Source organism: Manacus candei, unplaced genomic scaffold, assembly GCF_025592945.1.
Source record: "Manacus candei isolate 608988 ecotype Guabito, Panama unplaced genomic scaffold, ASM2559294v1 h1tg000045l, whole genome shotgun sequence".
Classification (NCBI taxonomy): Eukaryota; Metazoa; Chordata; class Aves; order Passeriformes; family Pipridae; genus Manacus; species Manacus candei.
In genome coordinates, this window is record NW_026138093.1 from 890,690 (window position 1) to 916,052 (window position 25,363).

Consider the following 25,363-nt stretch of genomic DNA (forward strand, 5'->3'; position numbering starts at 1 on the left):
AGGGTTTGTGTCTGGACAGGAATCTGCCCCCCCAAACCCCACACTTGCTCAGAAAACCCACTGGTGAGAACAAGGAGAGCCCAGGCAGCAGGGGATGGCAGTGAAATGCCACAGTGCTGCTGCCAAGGGAGGAGGGACACAGAGAGACAGCTGGAAATCAGGGCCTTGTCCTTGCCTGGGCTCTGGCTGCTGCAGGGCAATGCACAGCCCAGCCCCCGTGGGCCTGAGGGCACAGGCTCTGCTTAGGCTGGGAAAGGAGCCCAGGCAGGAGCTGCTCAGGGAAGGGGTCTGTGCCACAGGGACAGCAGGGAGGGGCCCACATCCCCCTGCCCAGCCCTTGTGGCAGCAGCTGCCTGTCCCTGCCTGCCTGTCTCTGGGTGAGGAGCTGTTCCTGCCAGCAGCCCCTGCCTGTGCCCAGCTCAGCTCCCTGCCAGTGCTGCCAGAGCCATCCCCAGCCCAGTGCCCAGGGGCAGCTCTGCCTGGGCAGGGGCTGCAGAGCAGATCCCAGACAGCCTGCGGTGGCTGGGAAGGGGGAGGTGTTCTGGGGGGATGTGCTTCCTGAGAAGGGCCCCTGGAAATGGAGGAGGTGGAGCTGAAGCTGTGAGGAGCCCTGAGACTGCAGCTGAAGGGCCCTGCCCAGCCCTGCCCTGCCCTGAGGGGTCACTCCTTCCACCCACCCCTTCTCCCTGCAGGGCTGTGGCAGCTCCTTGGCCGGGCTGAGAGCTGACCCTGGCAGGCAGCAGAGTCCCTGCCCCAGCACACAGAGCCCTGGGGGCAGGACCCTGCTCTGCCCCACAGCCCTGGGCACCCCTGGCTGCACCCCCACCTTCCCACCCCACAGCCAGCCCTGGCACAGGGAACCTTCTGGCCCTGGGCCTCTGATGGGGCAGCAGCAAGTCCTGCTCTGCAGCAGCTTCTCCTGCTGCACCCCAGCAAATCCAGCAGAGCCATCCTGACAGCTCCTGCCACTGCTGCCATTTGGCAGCTGGCAGAGGCACTTGCAGGAACTCACCTGCACTGCTCTGCAGCCACAGCCTGACCGTGGCAAAGGGCTGGCAAGGTTCCTGCCCTGAGCAGCTCTGCCCTGTCCTCCCAGCCCAGGATCCCTTGAACCTCCTGCTCCCTTCTCCTTTCTGCCCTTGCTGCCTGCAGCTCCTGCCCTGCTCTGCCATATGGCCACTTCCCCTCCACTGCAGCAACTGGGAGAGTCCTGCTGAAAGATCCTGGAAGCTGTGGGATGTGGCAGCTTTAGGAGATGCCTCCAGGAAGGCAAGTTGAACTTTCCTACAGCCAGAGAATTCTTCCTTCAAATCCTGGGAAGGTTTCTCCTGTAGTGAGAGCTCAGTCACCTCCCAGCCCAGGCTGCCTCCCATCTCTCTGCCTTCTCTCCTGTGCCCTGGGTGCTGCAGGCAGTGCCCTCAGCCCTGCTGGGCTGTGCAGAGGAGCTGCTCACCAGCAGAGCTGTCTCTTTGAAGCTCTTCTTGCTTGCCAGGAGCTCCCTGTGTGCCAGGAGCCTGGCCCAGCTCAGCAGCACAGCAACAGCCCCAGGCATTTCATGACCCTCAGGGGACATTGAGGTTGTTTACATGAGACTCAGTCCCTGAGAGGAAGCTCAAACAACTTCTCAAGAAGTCAAAATGAGTTTGAAATACTGAAGTTTCTTGTAATGTTAATGGGTCCCACTGAAGGACATGACTGTGAAAGTGTCCCCAGATTCCAGTTGGAACAGAAACCTGCAGACAGTGATGACAAGGATGGACAAGCAAGGGAAAGGTGGCTCTGATGCTGAAGAAACCTTGACTTGTTTTCTTAATCCAAAGGGCCATACCCTGACCCCCAGCCCCTGGGAAGGCAGATGCTGTCCCTGCCTCATTCCTCAGGGCTCTTTCTGGGGCACTGGGATGTGGGATGTGCAATGCCAAGGGCAGGACCATGGGGTGGCACCTGCCAGGCTGCTGAGCAGGGACAAGGAGGCCATGAGGCCCCAGGGCTGCAAGGGCCACTCCCCTCCTCCTGGCCTCAGGGGCACAGACAGCAGCCCTGGCCAAAGGCCTGCAGAAGGTGGCTCTGTCAGGGCCTTTCAGCTTCTCCCCATCCCTGTCTCCTCTCCAGCCCAGGCTGTCCTACGGTGTCCATGCCCTGCCCCTTTCCCTGCAGGCTGTCGTCATCCCCCCGGTTGCCCCACCTGGCTGGCACCTTCCTGCACTGACATCTCTGCGTCCTCCCTGGCTCTTCCTGCACACACAAAGCCTTGGGCTCATCCAGACTCCTTCTTTGTGACATATTGCACCACAACACTGACCTTGGAGGGAAATTTCTGACTTCTTGTCCCCAGTCTAGGCCACCCCAGCTGCCCTTGGTGGCACTAGTTCTTTCTTAGGCTGTTTTCTGACAGGAAGAAAAGCTCCACCAGCTCTGACACCCCCCTTCCAGACCTCTCAGGCTGCTCCTCTACTGTCCTCAATCTTCACATCCCTGACCCCTGAGTCCTCAGCCTCTATATATGGGTCCTGTGCTTGAGGCCCCAAATTCCTTCCTGGGAGATCTCTGGAACCTCTCCAAGGTTTTGGAAGATGACAATAGAGGGCTCTTATCCCAGGAAACACAGAGGGACACTTTTTTCCAAGGGTTGTGTTGGCAGAAAGAGGCACAATCTCTTTAAACTTTCTGGCACAAGGGAGCTCTGAGCTCTGGGTACGGAGGGAGGTCCAAGTGCCAACCACTGGAGCGGGAGCTACAAATCATCAGGGCTTGTGTTCTTTGGAGGGCCAGACACTGGTGAGAGTGGGGTGTGTGTGCACATGGAAGGACTTGAAGGGCACAATGAACTGTCTCAAAACACTGTCAAAGCAGGAAAATCCCATAAGGCACCACAACACATAAGCACTGGTGGCAAACAGGAAGACCTTTAATTCCAAGGCCTAAACAGAGGTAAAGCTTTGGAAGCAACCCCCAGGCCAGAATTGCACTGTGTAGACTGTGGGAAAGAGCAGACAGCCCCAACAGAAAGCCAGGGCTGGTAAGGCAGGTCTGGGGAACCCATCCAGACAAAGATTCCCACCTGCAGACTGGAAGCACACTGGGCAAAACTCCCACCGTGGCAAGGTGTGGGAAAGGAAGCAAGTCCTTGTAGATGTGCCAGCCCAAGCTGTGGGAACAGCATCTACCCCCCTGAATACCCAGGGCTTGGACTGTATAAAAGTGATAGCCCAGAAGCACAACTTGGGGACCCTCCACCGAGCAGAGCAGGGTGAAGAAGGACCGGTGGGAGCCTCAGGGATCTCCATGGTGTGATACATTTACTTCATCTCTGTCTCTCTCTCACTGGCTTCCCACCACCCCCTTCTTCTCTCTCTCTCTATTTCTTTCTTTCTCTCTCCCTCCTATTTACTGTTAAATCAAACCTGGACTGCTGACTTTGGCACATGGTCTCCTTTGCAGCTGAATTTGGGAAGAGGTGTCTTTCTCAATAATGGGAACCTGAGAGTATCCATGAGGTTTTACAGTGTGGGAATGACCAATTGATTCCATGAGGTTCCACAGAGTCTCAGGGTCCATTTGGCTTGGTAAGATTCTGCAGTGTGATAATGGACCCTTGATTCCATGAGTTTGCAAAATGTCTCAGGACTCCTTTGGTTCTAGGAGGCCCCACATATCACAGTGGCCCCTTGGTTCCATGAGATTCCACAATGTCCCAGGAATCCTTTGGTTCCATGAGGCCCTGCATGTCACAAAGGCCCCTTGACTCCATCAGGTTCCACAGTGTCACAATGGTCACTTAGGCTCAATAATGCCCTCCAGTGTAAGAATGTCTCCTTGATTCCATGAGGTTCCACAGTGCCAATATGGGCCCTTGATTTCCTGAGGTCCACAGTGTCCCCGGGTCCCTTTGTCTCCATGATGTTCTGCAGTGTCACAGTGGCCCCTTGATTCCATGAGGTTCTGAAAAGTCTCAGGGTTCCTTTGGTTCCATGAAGCCCTGCAGTTTCACAGTGGCCTTTGAGTCCCCGAGTTTCCTCAGTGTCACATTGGTCCTTTGATTCTATCAGGACCCAAAATGTCTCAGGGCTTCCTTGGTTCCATGAGGCCCTTCATGGTAAAATGAACCCTTGGTCCCATGAAGTTCCACAGTGTCCCAGGGCTCCTTTGGGTCCACAACGCCCTACAGTGTCACAATGCTCCCTTGATTCCATGAGATTCCACAGTGTTCCAGGGCTCCTTTGGCTCCAGAAGGCCCTACAGTGTCACAATGGCCCCTTTACTCCAGGAGGTTCCACAGTGTCCTTGCTGGAACACACAGGGCTGTAATGTTGTCAGCCCTGCAGAGCTGCCTCCAGCTCTGGGCTCCAGCACAGGAAGGACATGGACCTGTTGGAGCGAGTCCAGAGGGGACCATCAAAGTGATCAGAGGGATGGAGCAGCTCTGCTGTGAGGAAAGGCTGAGAGAATTGGCATTGTTCAGGCTGGAGAAGGCTTTGGGGTGACCTAATTGTGGCCTTCCAGTGCCTGAAGGGAGCCAAGAAGAAGGATGGAGAGAGACTTTGGACAAGGGCCTGGTGTGACAGGACAAGGGGAATGGCTTCACACGGAGAGAGGGAAGAGTTCCAGGAGATAGTAGGAAGGAATTCTTGACTCTGAGTGTGCTGAGATTCTCTTTAAGGCCCCTCCCAAGCCAAAGCATTCCATGATTGTGGGACTGGTGGGTGAGGTGGTGGTCAGAGCCATCTGGGGCACCAGGACCCAAAATGAGGGAGTTTTCCATTGTGGGGTGTTATAAGTGAAACTAGGAAATTTGCTGCTCAGAATATGATAAGAGTTAATAAAGTTATAATACTGTTATTAATGTTATTGTAGCAGTGGCTGTAATCACAAGTTCGAGTGTGTTGCAATTACTAACCACGAGATTTATAAGCTGCGGACTGTTAAAACCACAACGCAATAGTGATTCAGCATACTGATAGTTGCTGTTTTGAAAGTGTCTAATTTTAAGGGTATTAATAGAAAGCAACATGGAGACCAGCAGGGGATGGTCGACCAAGAGGACCAACCGTCATCCCAGCGGAATTTTCCTACATCACGGCCCATAAGGACTATTAGCCATTGGACTATTGGTCGTCAGCCCCTGGCAACAGCTCCAGCCCGCGAAAAGAGGAACCAACCTGGACTTGGCCCGCGAAAGAGGAACCATACAGAGTTTAGCCCGCGAAACCTGGACCAATGGACTGATGAACTGACACTGGGGGGAGGTGGCTAACAAGGGGTATAATAAGTCCTGTTTTCTGTTCCCTGATTGTGGTCTGCGGCAGGAAATTGGGTTCCTCCCAGACACCCGGTTGGCCGTTTTTGCTTATTGGCATTAATAAATATTTTATTCTTTGCATCCTAAATTATAGCCTCGTTTCATCGATCACAATTTGGTGCCGTGACTCGGATGAAGACCCCTGAGTGATAGGACTACTCTCTGGGGAGGGCGCCCCTGTCCCATTTTTGGACGGCCCTGGGAGATCCTACAATTCAGACCCTTCATACCGAACCATTTATTAAGGCCAAGTAAGCAAAAAGAAGGTTTCCTGCAGGTCTCCATAATCTCCGCATGTGGGTCCGGACGAAGTCCAGCTCAGGGAGGAGCTCGGACAGGTAATTTTGGTAGGCTCGGTTTGCGAGTGGGCAGCTGACCTAGGGAGAGGCAGCTGTGGGTTTGTCCGGTTGGGGAGGTCCGCTCCAGTGCCCCGGTGTGGTGCTGCCTAAAGAGCGAAGACTCATCTAGGGAGAGGTGAGTGTTGCGAGCCCTCTTGGCGGTTGGGAGGGGGTCCTGGGGTGTGCCTGTGTGAGACGTTCTCTGAGAATGAAGCGAGTGAGGACCCTCAAGTAGTGCAGTTCCTGTAGCCCGCGAGGGAGCAGGCCACGAACGGGGGGAAGCGTTTGTGACTTGAGTGTGTGTGAGCGAGAAGGCACCCCAGAAGATGGGATTGGGGAAGAGCAAGGCTTCCTCACCCATGGGAGGCTGTAAGGTAGAGCAGCCAGGTGATCCCTCCAATGGAGGAAGGCTCCTGAGGTCTGGCAGTTCCCGGGAAAGGGAGGGACTCAGGAGTAAAATAAGGAAATCGAAGAAGAACCCTCTGGGAGAAGGAGAGCTTACGCTAGGTAGCTGCAACTCCCAAGGAGAAAGGAACCTTGTGGTTAGGGACTTTACCAAAGAAAAAGATGAATCCATGAGTAACATTAAAAGTAATTCTCTAGAGGAGAAAAGACTCATGGTAAGCGGCTTCGAGGCTAGGTCACTGGGGATTCCATCAGACAGCCCCTTAGGTATATTACTGAGAAATTGGAGTAGCTATCCCCACACTCTTGGAAAATCAAGAGAGAAAATGGTTTATTACTGTGTTGAAGTGTGGGGAGGCAGACAAATAGGTTCAGGCGGAGAAGGTGTGTATTGGCCAATTTACGGCTCTTTTGAGAGCTGGATTTGTGAGGTCCTGAACTGGCACGTTAGTGATAAAAGACCTCTTTGCTTAGATGAGAGCCATTATGCTATCATCTGGCTAGGAGCAAGTACGCATACTTGCTTATTCCCTTTAAGAGAGAAAAGAAAGCAAGTGGACTCTAATAAAGATCCAGAGTCTTGGAATTCCCCTCCACCTTATATTCCTCCCTATAATGGAGGGAGTGTAGTTACACCAAGTGCTCCAGTGGAGCCAAGACCCACCATCTCACCCCCTCAAGGGTGGGAAACCGCCATTTAGTCGCTAACCCACACACCTTACTAAGCCAAATTTCCCCAGAACATCAATGGTACAGTGTGATAGACCTGAAAGACGCTTTTTGGACCTGTCCCCTTAAAGGTAGAGAGTAGAAATTACTTCGCCTTCGAGTGGGAAGACCCAGACACTCATAGAAAACAACAACTGAGGTGGACAGTCTTGCCCCAGGGGTTTACAGAGTCTCCAAACTTGTTTGGGCAAGCCCTGGAACAGCTATTAGAGTCCTTCAAACCTTGTGAAGGAACAGTTTTAGTACAGTATGTTGATGATTTGCTAATAGCTGGAAAAGATGCTGAAACTGTGAGAGATGAGAGTATCAGACTCCTGAATTTCCTGGGTGAAAAGGGCCTGAAAGTGTCCAAGTCCAAACTACAATTTACAGAAGAGAAAGTAAAATATCTAGGGCATTGGTTAAGTAAGGGATGTAAAAGACTGGATCCTGATAAAGTGAAAGGAATACTGTCCTTGTCTATACCCAAGAATAAAAGACAAATTAGGCAAATCCTAGGTCTCTTAGGGTACTGCAGACGGTGGATAGAGAACTACAGTAACAAAGTAAAATTCTTGTATGAGAAGCTAGTTAAAGAAGGACTGGTGAAGTGAAGTGATGAGGACGAGAGCAGGCTAGAAAGATTAAAAGAAGATCTGATAAATGCCCCTGTCCTTAGTCTTCCAGACATTAGAAAACCTTTCTATTTGTTTGTAAATGTTGAAAATGGAACAGCTTACGGGGTCTTAACGCAGAAATGGGCTGAGCATAAAAAACCTGTGGAGTACTATTCCAAAATTCTAGATCCAGTTAGCAGAGGTTGGCCCACCTGTTTACAAGCGATAGTAGCTACTGCACTATCAGTGGAAGAGGCAATTAAAGTAACCTTTGGAGGAGAACTGAAGGTGTATACTCCACACGATATCCGAGGAGTATTGAAACAGAGGGCAGAAAAATGGTTAACTGATAGCTGGTTATTAAAGTATGAAAGTATTCTGCTTAATACTTCCAAATTAGAACTGGAAGTAACACACTTGCAAAACCCAGCTCAGTTTCTGTTTGGTGAACCCCAAGGGAGTGTAGTACATGATTGCACACAGGTCATAAGCCTCCAAACTAAAATTAGAGAATATCTTGAAGAAGAAGAGTTAGATACAGGTGAAAACCTTTATATCGATGGTTCATCTAGAGTTGTAGATGGGAAGAGAAGATCTGGTTATGCCATAGTGGATGAAATTACCTTTCAAGTTAGGGAACCTGGATCCTTGAGTAATACATGGTCAGCCCAAGTGTGTGAGTTATATGCTCTATTAAGATCTCTGCAGTTGTTGAATGGAAAAACAGGGACCATATTTACAGATTAAGGAAAAAGGGACTTGTAACTCAAAGACCACCTCTAGATATATCCATTCACAAATTCCGACCAGGTGACAAGGTGTTAATTAAAACATGGAAAGAGACCTCTTTAACTCCACGATGGGAGGGGCCTTTTGTTGTTCTTCTCCCCACAGATACTGCCGTGCCAACAGCTGAGCGAGGGTGGACCCAGGCGTCAAGGGGGAAAGGACCAGTAAAGGACTCTGAGTGGAAAGTAACATCAAGCCCCAGAGATTTGCAGATGAGGATTAAAAGAGTACAGCCAACAGATGAACCCTGATGGAGATGCTGTAAGATCTAGCTTGTATACTTTCTTTCAGATACCCCAAGGACAAACTTTAAAGAAAGTAAACTTTGTTTCCTGGACCCTGGAGAGACTACCTGAACAGACCGGAGGCTCAGGACTGTATAAGATAGTTGGAACTCAAACTGTTTTACCTTTCTGTTGTGAGGTAGAAACGGACATACCAGAGGGACATAACCCACAGGGAATCCCCTGTATAAAGCATCCAGAGTCCACTCATTATAGTTGGGTGGTATGTAAATGCAAGAAGTGTGGTAAAAAGTGGCGCTGTGTATCAATAAGGGGACAATCCTATTGTATTAAGTGTAGGACGGGCTCTACAGAATCTATAAGAGAACAATTGGCAAACGCTGAAATAATAAAAGCATTCTGTGGTTGGGAGTGGTTAGTCCCAGAGACTTGGGAAATCTATGAAACCAATTGGAACGGGGCACTAATAGAATTGTGCCGAACCAGATTTTCCTGGAAATTGGCAAGACCAAATCGAAGGAGATATATTGAACTGTTAGGAGTAATTGACAGAATCCAAAATCTCAAAGTAGATGAGTCTCATCCTGAATCAGTGGAAGAAAATTAAGTAAACTGAGTCTATCCCCTGAAGATTATCACTGCTGCCGAGAAGAACCTGAGACCTCGTTGTTCCCTGCACAGGAACAGACGAAGGGAGGCAGAGAGATAGAACCTGTGGGGAAGGTTGACTCAAAGTAGTAACCACTGGAAGTGAAGGGGAGAGACTAAAACAAAAATGGAACAGAATCTAGTGTTAATCATTATTGTAACAATATCAGCGAGTTCTCTGGGAAATGCCCACCAGCCCTTTGAATGGACCTTAACTGGGTCAAGAGATTCAGAGATTGTCCAGAAAGTAACAACAGCCATTGGTCCTAAGTTTAATGTGACGGTTTGCGATCTGTTAATGGCGAGTATACCTCAGGAATGTGGCAAGGGAGGTAGAAAACCCTCTATCACAGTAAATAAGGGAGCCACATACTGGTGTCCAACTTCTAATCCAGGGAAGTCATATTGCAATTATCCTGGGCATTACCACTGCGGATATTGGGGTTGTGAGACCATAGCCTCTGCCTGGAGACCCGAGAGACCAGACAGATACTTAAGAGTGCAATGGGGACCCCCACATTGTGAACCCCCTGCATTGGGAGGATTAGTAACCCCCTATGAGACATCAAATTGTGAATACTTGCAAGTGCAAGTCCTGAATCATGAAGACCGAGGGTGGTTGACTGGAAGGACGTGGGGAGTGAGACTGGACAGGCTTTCCGCAGACCCAGGTGCATATGTAACTATAAGGAAACAGCCATTAACTGTTTATTCTCAACTACTAGGACCTAATTTAGAGATAAAGAAATCTAGAGAGAATAGTCGAGAGAAAGAGAGAGAAAGGTAAATGGAGTCCCCGCTAATCCAGTGTCACAAGAATTTAAGGTTGCTAAATTGCTCCCAAGGGGAGGAAAGGGTTTAAAAAGGAAAGGGTATCACAAGGAGGAGCTGAATCGTTGTTAAACATGGTGGAAGTATCTTATAAGGCCATAAATTACACTGACCCTGACATGACTGAGTCTTGTTGGCTATGCTATGATGTGAGACCTCCCTTCTGTGAGGGGGTAGGATTAAACCTTACTTTTAACTTAAGCACAGAGGATAACCCAAGCCAACGTAGGTGGGGAGAGAGGGAAATAGGTCTCACAGTGTCGCAAGTCAGTGGGCAGGGGACGTGTATCGGAAACGTTCCCCCAGGTAGCAATGAATTATGTGGTACCAAAATAAATAAACTGAAAGGAGAAAGGAATAAATGGGTTATACCTCATCAGGGTGGGGGGTGGATATGTTCAAAAACTGGTTTAGTCCCGTGTGTGTCTTCATCTGCATTTGAAAAGAGTAATGAGTTCTGTATTCAGATAACTGTGCTGCCTCATATGTTACATCATTCTGAGGAATCTCTTTTAGAGTTTTGGGAAGTGAATAAGCATAGAATCCAAAAACGAGAACCAATAAGTGTAACGACTGCTATGATTTTGGGGTTGGGAGCCACAGGTGCTGGAGTTGCAACCCTAGTACAACATGGTCATGGATTGACTACCCTGAGGGCAGCAGTAGATGAGGATTTGGACAGAATCGAAAAATCGATTTCGTATTTAGAAACTTCTCTTAATTCTCTTTCAGAAGTAGTCTTGCAAAATAGACGAGGGTTGGACTTGCTGCTTCTGCAGCAAGGAGGTTTATGTGTGGCCCTAGGAGAAGAGTGTTGCTTCTATGCAAACCACTCAGGAATCATTAAGGAATCTATGACCAAACTGCACAAAGGGATATTACAAAGAAAGAGAGAAAAGGAAACTCCACCGAGCTGGCTGGATAACTGGCATAGTCAGTTCCCTTGGTTAACAACTCAGGTCCTAGCAGGTCCTCTGATAATGTTATTCGCTTCACTGATTTTTGGACCATGCATTCTTAATAAAGTTATGAAATTTGTTAAGGGTAGAATTGAAACGGTGCAGTTAATGACAGTAAAACAACAATATGAAGACGAGTGGGAAGTCTTCCAGTGAAGATCAAGCCTCTCTTTTAGAAGTAGCCAGAGAGGAAGTAATTGAATTTGACCGGCAAATTTACGAGGAAATTAGGAGGGGGGATTGTTATAAGTGGCCTAAAGAACTTTGCTGTTCAAATGAGAGAAAGAGTTAATAAAGCTATTATATTGTGTTAACTGCATTGCTGGAATCACAAGTTAGAGTGTTATGCAATGCCTAACCACAAGTTCTGTAAGCTGCAAACTGATTAACCACAACGCAATGATGATTTAGCACATTGTACTTTGAAGCTGTTTGTTCTAAGCATATTAATGGGGAGCAATACGGAGGGGTCGGCCACGAAGAGTCCGGGTGATCAACCGTCACCCTGATGGAAGTTTCCAGAACCACGGCCTAATAGAGACTAATGACTTTAAAATTATTGGTGGACACCCCCCAACAACGGAGATGGCCCGTGAAAGGAGGAACCAACCCAGAGCTGGCCCGCGAAGAGGGAACCAAGCAGGATGCAGCCCATGAAATCTCCACCAATGGACTGATGACATGACTTTGGGGGGGAGATGGCAAAGGAGGGCAAAATAAGTGCTGTTTCTGTTCCCCTTTGCGGACTGCGGCAGGAACAGGGGTTTCATCCGGTCGTCCGGCCAAACATTTTTGCTTGTTTGTGGCATTAATAAATCTTTTATACCATGCAACCTAAATTTATAGTCTTGTTACCTATCACAAAGTACAGTTGTTGGGGCAGCCTGGGCACTTCTTGGGAAGCAAGACCTTGCTGTGGTGGCACATTATGTCTGTCAGGAATCTTCAGTTGGACTAAATTTTCCAGGCGGTGGGACCGGCCATTGCAGCACAGGGCTGAAAAAAGGGAACAGCAGCTCTTTCCACCAGGAAAAAACGTCTGGATCCTTTGGTTTCAGGTGCAGTTCTTGGGGAAGTCTTGGCACTTCTTGGTCAGCAAAGAGCTTTCTGTGGTGGTACCATTTGTCTGGCAGGAATCCTCATTTGGATTCAATTTTTTAAAAGGTGGGACTGGCCATTGCATAGTAAAGCTGAAAAAAGGGAACAGCAGTTCTTTCCACCAGGAAAAAAAGTCTGGAAGCTTTGGCTTCAGGTGCAGTTCTTGGGGCAGCCTGGGCACTTCTTGGGCAGCAAGGACCTTTCTGTGGCGGCACCATTTGTCTGGCAGGAATCTTCATGTGGATTCAATTTCTCAGGAGGTGAGACCGACTATTGAAGAGCAGGGTAGAAAAAACAGAACAGCAGCTCTTTCCAGCAGGAAAAAAAGTCTTGGTCCTTTGACTTCAGGTGCAGGTTTTGGGGTAGCCTGGGTACTTCTCGGGAAGCAAAGACCTTTCTGTGGTGGCTCTTTTTGTCTGGCAGGAATCTTCATTTGGATTCAATTTTTTAAAAGGTGGGACCGGCCATTGCAGCACAGGGCTGAAAAAAGGGAACAGCAGCTCTTTCCACCAGGAAAAAAAGTCTGGAAGTTTTGACTTTGAGGTGCAGTTTTTGGGGCAGCCTGGGCACTTCTTTGGCAGGAAGACCATTCTGTGCTGGCACCTTTTGTCTGGCAGGAATCTTCAGTTGGATTCAATTTTTTGAAAGCTGGGACGGGCCATTGCAGCGCAGGGCTGAAAAAAGGGAACAGCAGCTCTTTCCCTAAGGAAAAAAAGTCTGGATCCTTTGGCTTCAGGTGCAGTTTTTGGGGCAGTCTGGGCACTTCTTGGGCAGGAAGAACTTTCTGTGGTGGAACCTTTTGTCTGGCAGGAATCTTCAGTTGGATTCAATTTTTCAGGAGGTGGGACCGGCCATTGCAGTGCAGACATGAAAAAAGGGAACAGCAGCTCTTTCCACCAGGAAAAAAAGTCTGGATCCTTTGGCTTCAGGTGTATTTGCTGGGGCACGCTGGGTACTTCTTGGGCAGGAAGAGTTTTCTGTGGTAGCACCTTTTGTCCGGCAGGAATCTTCAGCTGCATTCAATTTTTTAAAAGGTGGGACCGGTCATTGCAGAGCAGGGCTGAAAAAAGGGAACAGCAGCTCTTTCCCTAAGGAAAAAAAATTCTGGATCCTTTGGCTTCAGGTGCAGTTGGTGGTGCAGGCTGGGCACTTCTAGGGCAGGAAGAGTTTTCTGTGGTGGCACCTTTTGTCTGGCAGGAATCTTCAGCTGGATTAAATTTTTTAAACGGCGGGACGGGCCATTGCAGCGCAGGGCTGAAAAAAGGGAACAGCAGCTCTTTCCACCAGGAAAAAAAGTCTGGATCCTTTGGCTTTGAGATGCAGTGGGTGGGGCAGCCTGGGCACTTCTTGGGCTAGATGAGTTTTCTGTGGTGGCACCTTTTGTCTGGCAGGAATCTTCATTTACACTAAATTTTCCTGGAGGTGGGACCGGTCATTGCAGCGCAAGGCTGGAAAAAGGAAACAGTAGCTCTTTCCACCGGGAAAAATAGTCTGGATCCTTTGGTTTCTGGTGCAGTTTTTGGGGCAGCTTGGGCACTTCTTGGGCAGGAAGAACTTTCTGTGGTGGCACCTTTTGTCTGGCAGCAATCTTCAGTTGGATTCAATTTTTCAGGTGGTGGGACCGGTCATTGCAGCTCAGGACTAAAAAAAGGGAACAGCAGCTCTTTCCCGAAAGAAAAAAAGGCAGGATCCTTTGGCTTCAGGTTTAGTTGGTGCAGACTGGGTACTTCTTGGCCAGGAAGAGCATCTGTGGTGGCACCTTTTGTCTGGAAGGAATCTTCAGTTGGATTCAATTTTCCAGGAGGTAGGACCGGCCATTGCAGAGTAGGACTGAAAAAAGGGAACAACAGCTCTTTCCACCAGGAAAAAAGTCTGGATCCTTTAGCTTTGAGGTGTATTTGGTGGGGTAGACTGGGCACTTCTTGGGCAGGAAGTGTTTTCTGTGGTGGCACCTTTTGTCTGGTAGGAATTCTCAGCTGGATTCAATTTTTTAAAAGGTGGGACCGGCCATTGCAGAGCAGGGCTGAAAAAAGGGAACAGCAGCTCTTTCCCTAAGGAAAAAAAGTCTGGATCCTTTGGCTTCAGGTTTAGTTAGTACAGCCTGGGTACTTCTTGGGCAGGAAGAGTTTCTGTGGTGGCACCTTTTGTCTGGCAGGAATCTTCAGCTGGATTCAATTTTTCAGGAGGTGGGACCGGCCATTGCAGCGCAGGGCTGAAAAAAGGGAACAGCAGCTCTTTCCACCAGGAAAAAAGTCTGGATCCATTGGCTTCAGGTGTAGTTTGTGCAGTCTGGGCACTGCTTGGGCAGCAAGAGCTTTCTGTGGTGGCACCTTTTGTCTGGCAGGAATCTTCAGCTGGATTCAATTTTCCAGGAGGTGGGACCGGCCATTGCAGAGAAGGGTTGAAAAAAGGGAACAGCAGCTCTTTCCACCAGGAAAAAAAGTCTGGATCCTTTGGCTTCAGGTGTATTTCCTGGGGCAGGCTGGGTACTTCTTGGGCAGGAAGAGTTTTCTGTGGTGGCACCTTTTGTCTGGCAGGAATCTTCATTTGGAGTAAATTTTTCAGGAGGTGGAACCGGTCATTGCAGAGCAGGGCTGAAAAAAGGGAACAGCAGCTCTTTCCACCAGGAAAAAAATCTGGAAGCTTTGGTTTTGAGGAGTAGTTTGTCGGGCAGCCTGGGTACTTCTTGGGCAGGAAAGAGATTTCTGTGGTGGCACCTTTTGTCTGGCAGGAATCTTCATTTGGACTAAATTTTTCAGGAGGTGGAACAACCCATTGCAGCGCAGGGCTGAAAAAAGGGAACAGCAGCTCTTTCCACCAGGAAAAAAAGTCTGGATCCTTTGGCTTCAGATGTAGTTGGTGGGCAGCCTGGGCACATCTTGGGGAGCAACACCTCTCTCTGGTGGCACCTTTTGTCTGGCAGGAATCTTCATTTATATTCAATTTTCCAGGAGGTGGGACCGGCCATTGCAGCCCAGGGCTGAAAAAAAGGGAACAGCAGCTCTTTCCACCAGGAAAAAAAGTCTGGAAGATTTGGCTTCAGGTGTAGTTGGTGGAACAGCCTGGGCACTTCTTGAGCACTAAGACCTTTATGTGGTGGCACCTTTTGTCTGGCAGGAATCTTCACTTGGATTCAATTTTCCAGGAGGTGGGACCGGCCATTGCAGAGAAGGGTTGAAAAAAGGGAACAGCAGCTCTTTCCACCAGGAAAAAAAGTCTGGATCCTTTGGCTTCAGTAATAGCTGTTGGGGCAGCCTGGGCACTTCTTGGGCAGGAAGAGTTTTCTGTGGTGGCACCTTTTGTCTGGCAGGAATCTCCATTTGGAGTAAATTTTTCAGGAGGTGGGACCGGCCATTGCAGAGTAGGCCTGAAAAAAGGGAACAGCAGCTCATTCCACCAGGAAAAAAATCTGGAAGCTTTGGTTTTGAGGAGATGTTTGTCGGGCAGCCTGGGCACTTCTTAGGCAGGAAAGAGATTTCTGTGGTGGCACCTTTTGTCTGGCAGGAATCTCCATTTGGACTAAATTTTTCAGGAGGTGGAACGACCCATTGCAGCGCAGGGCTGAAAAAAGGGAACAGTAGCTCTTTTCACCAGGAAAAAAAGTCTGGAAGCTTTGGCTTCAGGTGTAGTTTTTTGGGCAGTCTGGGCACTTTTTGGGCAGAAAAAGTTTTCTGTGGTGGTACCTTTTGTCTGGCAGGAATCTTCATTTATATTGAATTCTCCAGGAGGTCGGATGGGCCATTGCAGCGCAGGGTTGAAAAAAGGGAACAGCAGCTCATTCCACCAGGAAAAAAAGTCTGGATCCTTTGGCTTCAGATGTAGTTGGTGGGCAGCCTGGGCACATCTTGGGGAGCAACACCTCTCTCTGGTGGCACCTTCTGTTTGGCAGGAATCTTCATTTATATTCAATTTTCCAGGAGGTGGGACCGGTCATTGCAGAGCAGGGCTGAAAAAAGGGAACAGCAGCCCTTTCCATCAGGAAAAAAGTCTGGATCCTTTGGATTTGAGGTGCAGTTCTTGGTGCAGCCTGGGCACTTCTTTGGCACGATGACCTTTCTATGCTGGCACCTTTGTCTGGCAGGAATCTTCGTTTGAAGTAAATTTTTCCGGAGGTGGGACCGGCCATTGCAGCGCAGAGCTGAAAAAAGGGAACAGCAGCTCTTCCCACCAGGAAAAAAGTCTGGATCCCTTGGATTTGAGGTGCAGTTGTTGGGGCAGCCTGGGTACTTCTTGGGCAGGATGACCTTTCTGTGCTGGCACCTTTTGTCTGGCAGGAATCTTCGTTTGAAGTAAATTTTTCAGAAGGTGGGACCGGCCATTGCAGAGAAGGGCTGAAAAAAGGGAACAGCAGCCCTTTCCACCAGGAAAAAAGTCTGGATCCTTTGGATTTGAGGTGCAGTTGGGGGGGGCAGCCTGGGCACTTCTTGGGCAGGAAGAGTTTTCTATGGTGGCACCTTTTGTCTGGCAGGAATCTTCGTTTGAAGTAAATTTTTCAGGAGGTGGGACCAGCCATTGCAGCGCAGAGCTGAAAAAAGGGAACAGCAGTCCTTTCCATCAGGAAAAAAGTCAGGATCCTTTGGATTTAGGGTGCAGTTCTTGGTGCAGCCTGGGCACTTCTTTGGCAGGATGACCTTTCTGTGGTGGCACCTTTTGTCTGGCAGGAATCTTCATTTATATTCAATTTTCCAGGAGGTGGGACCGGCCATTGCAGAGCAGGGTTGAAAAAAGGGAACAGCAGCTCTTTCCACCAGGAAAAAAAGGCTGGATCCTTTGGTTTTGAGGTGCAGTTGTTGGGGCAGCCTTGGCACGTCATGGGCAGGAAAAGTTTTCTGTGGTGGCACCTTTTGTCTGGCAGGAATCTTTGTTTGAAATAAATTTTCCAGGAGGTGGGACCAGCCATTGCAGCGCAGAGCTGAAAAAAGGGAACAGCAGCTCTTTCCACCAGGAAAAAAGTCTGGATCCCTTGGATTTGAGGTGCAGTTGTTGGGGCAGCCTGGGCACTTCTTGGGCAGGATGACCTTTCTGTGGTGGCACCTTTTGTCTGGCAGGAATCTTCGTTTGAAGTAAATTTTTCAGGAGGTGGGACCGGCCATTGCAGAGCAGGGTTGAAAAAAGGGAACAGCAGCTCTTTCCACCAGGAAAAAAGTCAGGATCCTTTGGCTTTGAGGTGCAGTTGGGGGGGGCAGCCTGGGCACTTCTAGGGCAGGAAGAACTTTCTGTGGTGGCACCTTTTGTCTGGCAGGAATCTTCGTTTGGATTCAATTTTCCAGGAGGTGGGACCGGCCATTGCAGCACAGGGCTGAAAAAAGGGAACAGCAGCTCTTTCCCTAAGGAAAAAAAGTCTGGATCCTTTGGCTTCAGATGTAGTTGGTGGGCAGCCTGGGCACATCTTGGGGAGCAACACCTCTCTCTGGTGGCACCTTTTGTCTGGCAGGAATCTTCATTTATATTCAGTTTTCGAGGAGGTGGGACCAGCCATTGCAGAGCAGAGCTGAAAAAAGGGAACAGCAGCTCTTTCCATCAGGGAAAAAGTCTGGATCCTTTGGCTTTGAGGTGCAGTTGTTGGGCAGCCTGGGCACTTCTTGGGCAGGAAGAGTTTTCTGTGGTGGCACCTTTTGTCTGGCAGGAATCTCCATTTGGAGTAAATTTTTCAGGAGGTGGGACCGGCCATTGCAGAGTAGGCCTGAAAAAAGGGAACAGCAGCTCATTCCACCAGGAAAAGATCTGGAAGCTTTGGTTTTGAGGAGTAGTTTGTCGGGCAGCCTTGGCACTTCTTGGGCAGCAAAGAGATTTCTGTGGTGGCACCTTTTGTCTGGCAGGAATCTTCATTTGGACTAAATTTTTCAGGAGGTGGAACAACCCATTGCAGTGCAGGGCTGAAAAAAGGGAACAGTAGCTCTTTTCACCAGGAAAAAAAGTCTGGAAGCTTTGGCTTCAGGTGTAGTTTTTTGGGCAGTCTGGGCACTTTTTAGGCAGGAAAAGTTTTCTGTGGAGGCACCTTTTGTCTGGCAGGAATCTTCATTTATATTGAATTCTCCAGGAGGTCGGACGGGCAATTGCAGCGCAGGGCTGAAAAAAGGGAACAGCAGCTCTTTCCACCAGGAAAAAAAGTCTGGATCCTTTGGCTTCAGGAGTAGCTGTTGGGGCAGCCTGGGCAGTTCTTGGGCAGGAAGAGTTTTCTGTGGTGGCACCTTTTGTCTGGCAGGAATCTTCATTTGGAGTAAATTTTTCAGGAGGTGGGACCGGCCATTGCAGAGCAGGCCTGAAAAAAGGGAACAGCAGCTCTTTCCATCAGGAAAAACAGTCTGGAACCTTTGGCTTGAGGTGGAGTTGGTGTGGCAGTCTGGGCACTTCTTGAGCACCGAGACCTTCCTGTTGTGGTACATTGTTTCTGGCAGGAATCTTCTTTGGATTTGATTTTTCAGGAGGTGGGACAGGCCATCGCAGTACAGGGATGAAAAAAGGGAACAGCAGCTCTTTCTGTAAGGAAAAAAAGGTTTGGCTTCATCTGCAGTTTCTGAGGCAGCCTGGGCACTTCTAGGGCAGCAAGACCTTTCTGTAGTGGTACCTTTTGTCTGGCAGGAATCTTCATTTGGAGTAAATTTTTCAGGAGGTGGGACAAGCCATTGCAGCAGGGTTGAAAAAAGGGAACAGCAGCTCTTTCCACCAGGAAAAAAAGGCTGAAAGCTTTGGCTTCTGATGCAGTTCTTGGGGCAGCCTGGGCACTTCTTGGGCAGAAAGAGTTTTCTGTGGTAGCACCTTTTGTCTGGCAGGAATCTTCATTTGGATTTGATTTTTCAGGAGGTGGGACCGGCCATTGCAGAGCAGGGCAGAAAAAAGGGAACAGCAGCTCTTTCCACCAGGAAAAAAAGTCTGGATCCTTTGGCTTTGAGGTGCAGTTGGTGGGGCAGCCTGGGCACTTCTTGGGCAGGAAGAGTTTTCTGTGGTGGCAGCTTTTGTTTGGCAGAAATCTTCATTTGGAGTAAATTTTTCAGGAGGTGGGACAAGGCATTGCAGCAGGGCTGAAAAAAGGGAACAGCAGCTCTTTCCCTGAGGAAAAAAAGGTCTCAAAGCTTTGGCTTCAGATGCAGTTCTTAGGGCAGCCTGGGCACTTCTTGGGTAGGAAGAGTTTTCTGTGGTGGCGCCTTTTGTCTGGCAGGAATCTTCATTTGGAGTAGTTTTCCAGGAGGTGCGACAGGCCATTGCAGCACAGGCCTTTAAAAAGGGAACAGCAGCTCTTTCCCCCCTGGAAAAAAGTCTGGATCCTTTGGCTTTGAGGTGCACTGCATTGGAAAGACTGTCCACCTCTTGGGTAGCAAAGAGCTTTCTGTGGTTGCACATTTTGTCTGGCAGGAATCTTCATTTGGATTCAATTTTGAGAGTCAATTTGGCCATTGCAGCATAGGGCTGAAAAAAAAGTGAAATAGCAGCCCTTTCCCCCAGGAAAGAAAGTCTGGATTCTTTGGCTTTAGGTGCAGTTGTTGGGGCAGCCTGGGCACTTTTTGGGCAGCAAGAGATTCCTGTGGTGGCACCTTTTGTCTCTGAGGTGCTTGTTCCCTGTTAGCAAGTCCCTTATGGTGTCAATCACAGAGCACTGGGATTGCTCACAGGGCATGATGAAGGAATACAGCAGCAGTGTGGAAAGAAGAGGTAGAAATATACATTCCTATATCTAATTGCCTTCCTCAATTAGAGAAATTGCTAATCTTATGACATGATTTGTACTGGACCCTTCTAAGGATTTCCTTTTGCCCACACCCTTTGCTCCAGATGTGCCAGCTACACCCAATGAAACCAGGGAGAATCTCAGCAAAGCCACAAATCAGCTCTTATGGCACTTGGCACTCTATGGGGTTTGGCACTGGAGCTCAATCTCTCTGGGATGGCTGGTCCAGAACAGTTCATTTAATGAATGGTGCTGTTGCTGAACTTCCCTGGGCACATTGCAATTGGCTACTGAGGCTGAAAGGTTTCCTCGAAGGATTTTTATCTTTTGAAACTACAGGCTGAATTTTAGGGATAAACTCCAGTATTCTGAAAGTGGAAAGTTGATCAAACAGAAAAGACTGTTTATTCTACAACAGATTTGAAATAGTCCACTTGTAAAAATCACAAAGCTTGAAGTCTACTCAGCAGAGCTGATTCCTCATCTGCACTGATCATCAGCAACTGGCCTCTCTCCTATTTCAGGGTCTCATCTGTGTACACTGGATTAAGGCCTCCTCACTTCTTAAGAAAAGTAGTGTTATAAGCTCACAGTTCTGGCAAGGTTTCCTTAGCAGATGGGTTGAAAAGCAAAACTTTGTTGCCATGACCAACGAATGCAGAGCCCAAGGTTGTTTGTGGTGCTAGCTTTGCTCCACTCTCTAATAACTTCTGTCCAGATCAGCGCTGGCAACAAGAATTCCAGGTTAACCCTTGTTTCATTTTTCAGGCTTTGCATTTCAAGAATGGAAAGTTGTTATTGGAAACTGTGCCATGGCTGTCAGTAACAGCCTTGGAAAACAGTTTTTCTTATTTCTGAGGGAGAAGTTTCCAACCCAGCTTTGGAGTATGCAAATAGTTGAATGACTTGTTGTACAATTGGAAATAAAAATCAATACATTTGCTCTGATTAATGTCTTAAGTTATATTTGGCTAAAGAGTTCTTTTCTTGTTACCTTCTTTAAAAAATAGAACCCACAAGCAGAAAGGTGATCTCCTAAAGTGTTGCAACCTTTTAAGTCCACTTGTTGCCACACAACAATAGCATGCCAATATCACATCCAAAGATACAGAATCTTACAGAGATACACACAAATATAGACCTATACATATCTATGTATGTATATCTATCTACCTATACATATCTATACATATCTATACAAATACACACAAGAAAGTTTGGGGGTCCTGATGAGAGTTCTACACGGGTAATGAACAGAGGACTGGTTTGATGAGTCATACAACTGTGGGGACCATGAATGTATGTTCTGAGCTTTGATTTACTGTCCTGGTTTGTAACTGCCTGCCTTCCCTTTGGGGGGAACACAGGCCTCTATTTTGCACAGTCTGTTTTGTTTCACTTGGCAGTGTAGACTAGGGGCAGAAGAGTTTTTGGAGCCAAACAGCTCGATCCAGATTCAGGTCCTTTAGTGGTGCCTAAAACTCAGGAGCTGGACTCCACGGTGCCGGTGGGACCCTCCCAAATCAGCACATTCCATGATTCCATCAAGTCCAACTGTCAGCCCAGCACTGCCCCAGCAACCCCCAAACCACTAAAGCGTGTCAGCCATGGCCAGATGCAGGCGCCTCTGAAACACCTGCCGGGGTGCTGACTCCGCCTGGGCAACCCATTGCAGTGCCCGAGCCCCCCCGAAAAACACAGCGAGAAACCTTTGTCCAGGAGCTGACCTGAAGCTCCCCTGCCTCAGCCTCGGGCCATTCCCCCGCTCCTCCCAGCGCAGGCTCCTTTCCAGCAGCCCCCTCGGCAGAAGGCGGCTCAGGGTTCCCCTCTGCCCCCCCGGCCGGCTCCGCTCCGGCCCCGCTCCCGCCACGGCCCCGCTCGGCTCTGCACGGGGAAGGAACGCGCCCAGCCCCGGCCCGACACCCCCGGGGGCCGCGCACCGGGGATTCCTGCCCGGGGGTCACTTGCCAGGGGTTGTTCACCGCGGGTCATTCACCGGGGGTCCCTTCCCAGGGGTCACTTACCGGGGCTTCTCCCCCGCGAGTCGCTCACCGGGTGTCACTTACTGGGGGTCGCTCACCGGGGGTCGCTCACCAGCGGCCACTCGCCGGGGGCCGCGCACGGGGGGTCCCTCCCCCGGGGCCGCGCACCGGGGGCCACTCGCCGGGGCTCTCTCGCCCGGGGACCACTCGCCGGGGGTCTTGTGGCCGCTGCCCGGGGTCTCTGCCCGGGGGCCGCTCAGCGGCAGCGCTCCCGCTCCCGGCCCCGCCCCGCCCGCTCCCACCCAAACCCCACCAACCGCCCCTCTCGGCCCCGCCCCCGCCCCGCCCAATCCCCGCCTCGCCCCGCCCACTCCGCCGCCTCCCATTGGCTGCGCACGTTCGGCCCTGGAGCGAGGAGCGCGCGGGGAGCGTTGCCTGGAAACCGGCCAGGGAATCCCGGGAATCCTCGAGGCGCCGGCGCTGCCCCCCCACTCCTGGAGCAGCGGCCGGGCCCGCCCGGGGAGCGGGCACTCAGCGCCCGGCTGCGGCCGCCAAAACGGGCAGGGAAGCAGGCGTGCGGGAGGCGGGCTCCGGGCCCCGGGCAGCGAGGAGCCCTAAAAAGAACAAAAGTGTTGGAAGAGAGGGAACTCATCGCACCGTCACAGAACAGGCTGAGGTGGAAGGGACCCACGAGGAGCGTCGAATCCGAGCCTTTGCCCGGCACAGCACCGACCCCAAGAGTCACACCGTGTGCCTGAACTCTGCCAGATCACAGCCCAGCAGCAGCTTCATGTGCCGTGAGGCCCCACGTGTGTGTTTGCTCCCCGTGTCTGGTGGGAGAGATGACACTCCCTTAGAGTGGAATAAAGATTATCCTAGACTGGAACTGGCAGCTGTGATAAACTGTATCCCGAGAGCATTTAACTGGTAGCAGTTTTCCCTGGGCTCTAGCTTGCTATTTATTATAGTTATTTGCAGACAGGAAAGGGGAGAGAATGAAAAAATCTCTTTCTCCTTGCCCCCTCCACAACAAGTTGGAGGACATGTGGGTGTTGAAACATAGCTTAACAAACAGTCCAGCCTTGAGAGAGTGGGGAGAGCACAGGGGGGCTCAGTTTAACCGTTTGTCTGGTTTTCTTCCTTTCTGAGGAGGATTTATTTTTCTTAGGTGGGAAATTGCCAGAAATAGACAGCAAAATCAGACTGCAGTTCAGAGATCACACTCTCATCTCCGTGGAACCAGATCAAGAGAATGCTGTGGGTACAGTGAAGCCACCCCTGTACATTTGGGGTGGGCTGGGGAGTGCATGTGAGGCATGGGAGTTGTTGCTCTCCTGTGCAAAAGGTCTGTAAGGGTCATGCAGTTACACTGAGCTGGATCCTGCATCCCATTAGGGTTTGTTAGGATACTGTGGGGTTGTTTGTTGAGTGATATGGCACATTCCAACCTTCTGGAGGGGGGGCTTCAAAACTAAATTCAGCCTATGATTCTGTATGGGAGGTACATGGCTTTTGTCTCAGGTTTGATGGGGTAGATCATTACAGCAGCTAAATGGCCTCGACAGGTCTTGATAATAGGGTTTTTTTCTATTCTTTGTATTTAAGAACAGGAATAATTTATAAAAATAGGTTTTCTCAAGAGAGGGAATTCTGCTGGTTGCAGCTGCTGCTGTGGCTGCATTTAGTCTTCACTCCTGGGTTATCTCTGTATCCAAGCAGGTGCCAGGGGCACTACTAAGTTGTTCCACAACATTGATCCATGCATCTTGCATTATGCTGTGTTTATACTGCTTCTTATCCATGAAGGTTTTTTAGTATGAAATTGTAGAAGTGCTTTTTATCTCACTTAAAAAAAAAAAAAAAAGGGGGTGGGACACACAGCAAAGATTATCTTGTACAGTTTGGGGTTTGTTTGGAGGAATTGAATGTTTCCCAAGAAAAACACACCATAACTTTCTGATTTTTTCCTCCATCTTGCTTGTGTCCATATTGAGACTGTGTAGGTTTTGGAGACTTTTTCCCCCCAATTTTTGGGCCACCTTGCCTTCTGATGTCACACAGATCAACCCAGGATGACAGGACACATGGAAGACCTGTGTCCACAAATTCCATGTGCAACCTGCCCAGAGAGCTCTGAATTGCTTTGCACAGCTCTGACCAAGGACTGATGATGGGCATGTGATTTTTAAAAAACAGATCAGTATCAGACTGGAAATGTGTTGATGCACACCTGTTCATTAATACTTTCCCTTAAATGGCCTGTTTTCTGTACTGCATCACTCCTGGGACTCTAGCAGGGGCAGTTTTAAGGCAGCAGATGATTGTAAATAAATCTTCAGAGGTGTTTTGGAGAGTCCCTTATTGCTGTCGGAGGTGGCTGTTGGACAATTCATTTGGGAGGGTGACTTGCATGCTTTGTTGTAAGAGTGACTCCAGAATTCAGGAGCATTGGCAAGTGCAGTGAGATGAGTCTGAGGCTGTGGATCACATGGAACTGTTTCCTCCCTGCTGTCTTTTAGGATGAAATTCGCAGGGAGATGGTTTATGTGTATCATTCCTTAAGGAACAGAAGAGACACTCCCATGATGGGGACAGATGACACTGGCAGTGAGGATGGCACGGCCCAGGTTTGTTCCTGCAGACACACCAAAACTTATCTTTCCATGGGGGGTTTTGCTGCATGAGATGAGCTTGCCCAGAATGGCAGCAGGGCCTGGGTTCTGCCGTGATCCTCAGCACCCAGAGCCTTTCTGCCCAGCCCTGCAGTGCCCAGAGGAGCTGAGGCTGCACCACAGAGGCAGTTTAACAGTGGAACTGAGCAATGTGATCTCATGCTTAATTAAACACTCGAGATGTTAACAGGATTTCTGGTGCATGCCTTATGGCCCAGTGAGCAAAGCTACTGGAGCAACTAAAACCAGCTCTTACTGGTGTGTCCTTAGCACATCCTCTACTGAGGCTACTGGATAGGCCAGCAGATATTCCCTAGGGATCACTGCCATGCTAAACCCATGTTAGATTCTGTATCCAATGGAACACACTGCAGGGGTGTTCATTTTAGGGTAGAGTGGGTCAGCACTGTGAGTAAAGACCTACCTTGTTCTGAAATGTACTTTTCAGGTTGTCTCTGTTCCTGCTCGCAGGTACAGTGTGCTTTTGCTGGGTCATAAATCCTTCCTAAGCATGGCTTTGAGCTTTGGAACCTTTATTTCTGCTTTTTTGGCAGTGAGATGCTGTGTCTTAGCTCTGTGATCCGAAACACTGGAATGGCAAAACAGGGCACAGTCTGTCCTTGTCTCGGTAATTACAGCAAGGCTTTTTGCCTGGCACTTATTTTTCTTTGGAAGTAAATCTCACTGGTCCTCCAGAGCTGAGGTTGTACACTGGCACCTGAACAACATGTGCAGATCCCAGAATATTCCTTCTTGCCCTTGAAGACTCCAGGCCTGGGAATGGAGCTCCTCTGTGCTTGTGTCAAACTATATCCAAGGACTGCGTGTGGCAGCTAGAAATAAACTTCTGTGAGCTTCCAAAAATAATGGGTAGGGCTAGGCAAGAGTGTAAGTTTAAGGCTATTTAATTCTTCCATGTGTAAATCACAGGAGAAAGCCACATGCTGTAAACATCCCCACCTCAAAAAGCGTGCTGGAACACGGAATAGAGTTCAGCATTTTCCCTACAAAGATAAAACAGGCCTGGATAAAACCGAGTCTTCTGGAGAATGCTCTCAGTGACCCCAGTGCCATGTGGGAAGGGAGCACATTCCTGCTGCTCCCTC

General features: G+C 49.5%; 1 pseudogene; it reads left to right on the plus strand.

Moving 5' to 3' along the window:
• The window catches only part of LOC127474808 (uncharacterized), a 1,366,245-nt pseudogene that overhangs the window by 790,780 nt on the left and 550,102 nt on the right, over positions 1-25,363 (plus strand).